Genomic DNA, 4,430 nt, shown 5'->3' with positions numbered 1-4,430 from the left:
AGGCAAGGGAGGGAACGGCAGGGCGAGGCTCTATCCTCTGCGCCAGTTCATGAGGTAAGTCACCGCATTTCGTGACCAGAAAACACGAGCTTCTGGGTCCGAGGCAAAGCGCACTTTACAACTGTGAGCAATAGCAGTAGGCAGAGTAACAGCGTGTTCAGGTCCCCAGGGCCCAGTTCCCACAGAGTGACATGAGGAGGGCTCGGTGTTGCCTGCACATGTAGCAGAGTGCATTGTGGGAGAGGGGCCCTGACATTAGGAATCCCTGATGTCAAGTGGGGGTTGCTAGAGAACCTGCCCACCCTCATTTCCAGAAAGAGACATTAGCTGTTACCCAAGTATGTAAGCAAGCACATGCTGTGGAGAGGAAGAGATGCCCCTGTTTTTATTAGTCTGTAATGTAAGACTCTTTTGTCTGTCCAAGGCTGCTCGTTTATACATTCTTCCACTGGCTAGAGAGACAGAGGTACAGGGAGAGACAGAGAGAGAGAGAGAGAAAGTGAGAAAGCACCCCTGGGGCGAGGGCCATGCCACAATCCCTTCTCCTCCATTCTCCTCTTGGGATTTTGGGCATGCACCTGAGTGTTTTACAAGCCTCCAGGTCTGGGGCTTGAACTGTGCTGCCGGCCACATCGGATCCAGCTACCTTAACCACCACACCACTGGCTGACCCTACGCAAACATTCTTGAAAAGGTAGTTCAAATCTAACGGGCTGTTATGCTTAGATGGCTAACAGCTTGAGAGACTCACGGAGCACCGTTTCCCAGTATGTATGTCCAGGCCGATAAAGCTGTGGTTGGTGAGGAAATAGCAAAGAAAGTTATTGTTTGAATGCTTCAATTTTCCTTTTCAGGGAAGTACCAGATAAGATTATCTGGGAAGAAAGGTTGCTGCGGTTGGAGAGGGTTGGCTTTGTTTTCATTTGTTTTTGTTTGTTTGTTTGTTTGCAATTATTGGAGAGGGTTGGCTTTGTTTTCATTTGTTTGTTTGCAATTGAGAATGGAAAAGTAGGTGGGGAAGGTGTGAGAGGGAGGTGTCTGAGGCCCGGGAAGGTCTTCCCGCATCACGGACACGGCCCATGGGAGTGTACTGCATAGCAGAGAGATCTCATGCTGAGTAATGGACAAGAGGTGGGGAAACAGGGCAGACGCCACAGAAATTACAAGGGGTCAAGGGGGACGTGAGAGTTTAGGGCAAAATCTAGAGGGATTGAAGTGATAGGCCCTGAGAGCCACACGGTGCTCCCTAACCCTCACACCTAGTGGTGCCAAATGGACACGTTTGCAGTTGGAAGCAGCTGACCTGGGGGTCGTCGCTGCCCAGGACGTGGAGGGGATTGGTGTTGCTGCATATCTGCAGCTCCTTCAGGATGCGATGGAAGGAAAGCTGGAGCAGAGGGTAGATTTGTTCTGCTAAATTGTTGTTATAACTCTTTGTGTCTTTAATGGGAAATATCAACCTTTAGTTTTTTGTTTTTGTTTTTCTCTTATAATATGTCTCAATGTTATCTTTCAAGGAATCAGGATCAATCTGACCTCATTTAATGAGCTGGGAAGTGTTCCATCCTCTTTTTTTCTAGAAGAGCCTCTATGGAATTGGTATTATTTCTTATTTAATCTTGGAAAAATTCACAGTGAAGCCATGGGGGCCTGGAGTTTTTCTTTGTCAGATGCTTTTAGTTATCGATTCAATTTCCTTAATAGATTGTAGGGCTACAATTCAATAAAATGTCACAGATATCATATGTCTAAAGAATGTCTTGACTGCTGTGTCTCCACACCATTCAGTGTAGAGAGATAGCAGAGAACTCATCCAGAAAGCCTCTGCAGGTGGGGCCTAATGGGGCCCCGGGTTACTAAGAGAGCTATGAGCACAGAGAAACGTGGCCAGATCTGAGCGCAGGTGGAAATACATGTGAATTATATATCTGACACGGGGTAAGTATCCGTTACATATAAGGAATTCAAATAACTTATTTCTTGAAAGTATATAGGCAAAGCACCAGAATGGACATTTCAGAAATCAAACAAGTGGCCAACAGATAAGTGGGAAAAAACGTGCTCAACATCACTAACCATCAGGGAAGGCGAACCAAAGCCACAATGAAATATACCTCACCCCACTTAGAATAGCCATTATTAGGGCCAGCAGATGGCATAACTATTACATTGGCCAACTGTGATTCAAGTCCCAGACTGGGCGTCATGAAAATCATGCCAGGCAAGTGTGTGTGTGTGCCCAAAAGCTTGAGAGGACAATGGAGAAGAAGGAATTGTGGCATGTGGGCGAAGAATTGAGGAGGAGGCTTTGTAGTGTGACCATCCACTAGATGGGGAGTAATTTCTCACTTCTTCTCTTACTGTCTCTATCTGTCTCTCTCTCTGGTGAACACATGTGCCCTAAGGCAGAAACCTCTAAAAAAAAAAAAAAGAAAAACCCAAAAAAAAAAAAAAAAAAAAAAAGACCAGCCATTATCAAAAAGACGAAAGTATTGAGAGCACTGCTGGTGAGGTCGTGGAGAAAAGAGAATTCTTACAGTGTTGGTGGGTTGTAAATGAGTATTTACAAAGAATTCCAGGCATTACTGGAAACTGTATAAAGGGTCCTCAGGAAATTAAAAATAAAACCACTTTCTGATACTCAAATAGCAATATAGGGTATAGATTCAAAGAGATTGAAATCAGTATGTTGAAAAGACTCTGGTCAGCAGGTGGTGGTGTGGTGGTTAAGGTACTAGACTCCCACATGACCAACTGTCATTCGAGCCCCAGAGCTGGAGGTTTATTTTCCCACTTTCCCTCTCTCTGTCTCTGTCTCCCTCTGGTGAGTGTATGTGCCCTACAGCAAATTTTAAAATAATAATAATAATAAATAACATTTATAAAAATAATTAGAGAAATTTTTGCTACAGGGTGTGTGTGCTCGTTAGAGAGACAGAGAAAGAGACAGAAAACAAGAAATCACCCCCAAGGAGGATGGCCACTCTGCAATCCTTTCTCCTCCATTCTCCTCTGAGGATCTTGGGCATGCATGTACATGCACCCAGGTCCAGGATTTGAACCCCAGCTTACTACTTGGGAGTCCAGTGACATAACCATTATGCCATCTGCTGGTTCCCCCAAATTTTTAAATCTTAAAAAATAAAGCAAAGACAAGACTCTGGGGACCAGCAGATAGCATATAGTGGTTACATCGCTGGACTCCCATGTAGGCAAGTGCGGTTTGAGTCCCAGACCTGGCAGCTTAAAAAACTCACACTGAGCATGTGTACATGTCTGGCCCAAAATCTCGAGAGGAGAATGGATGTGGCATAGCCACATGAGCCCGATAGCAAAAAAAGAAAAAAAAAAAAAAAAGAAGAAGAAAAGAAGAAGACGACGACTCTGCTTTGCCTGTATAGTTATGATGTTAATTAAAAGTATAAAATATCTTGAAATAACACCAGTAGGGACCAGTAGTTAGCATAATGGCTATATCACTGGACTCCCACGAAGTCTACCGCTGTTTGAGTCCCGGACCTGGTGGCTGAAACTCATGCTGGGTGCATGTGTGTGCGTGCCCAAGATCCTGAGAGGAGAATGGAGGAGAAGGGATTTCAGAGTGAACAATAGAGAGGCAGGACGTTAGTGAGAAACAGATAGGGCTTATTAACTGTTGATGATGACATGTATAGTATTCTCAACTGGATTGGTCTGAGAAGTATTTCATGATGGGCAAAGTATTTTTACAAGCAAAATGAGAAATAGCGATTGACTGTTTTAAAAAATAATTAGAATAATAATAATAATGATTGGGGAAAACATAGAAAAGATATTGAATGTTGAAGAGGGGAGATTAATGTCTCTGTACTGACTGGCATGCATGGCATTCCCTTTTGAAAAAGCAATGTAATACACTGTGAAGTTATATGTAATCCAATGTAATATAAAGAAGATTATGATGATAATAAAAAGATAAAGAAAGGGAAAAAAAAGAAAAAAAAAACAGATGAATGGATAAGGAAAATGTGACATGATACACACACACACAGACACACCAGAATACTATTCTGTCAATAAAAAAAAAAAAGGGAAGAAAGAATCTTGCTACTTGCGCCAAGGACGAGCCTGGAAGAGACTGTTGTAAGCTGAAGGAGGCACGGAGGCATGGCCTCAGGCATACGCGCAGTCTGTAGATGGCACTGCCGTGGACACCGGAAGGGTGGCTACCAGGGGCCAGGGTGCAGGCAGCTATAGTCAACGCTAGCAAAGTCTAGTTTTTAAAATGTCGAGAGAACGGGTGTCATGTGCTCTCACAACAAAAGAAAAAGTGAGACAGTGTACTTATTAATTAGCTAGATTCAAGCATTCCCCAATCTACACGGACTCCAAGCCATCATACTGTGCGGCTAGAAGGTGGCCTGGTGGTTAAGGTGGTCAGCCATGGTTCA

Source organism: Tupaia chinensis, unplaced genomic scaffold (assembly GCF_000334495.1).
Source record: "Tupaia chinensis unplaced genomic scaffold, TupChi_1.0 Scaffold138235_1, whole genome shotgun sequence".
NCBI lineage: Eukaryota > Metazoa > Chordata > Mammalia > Scandentia > Tupaiidae > Tupaia > Tupaia belangeri.
Note: the sequence above shows the minus strand (reverse complement) of the source record.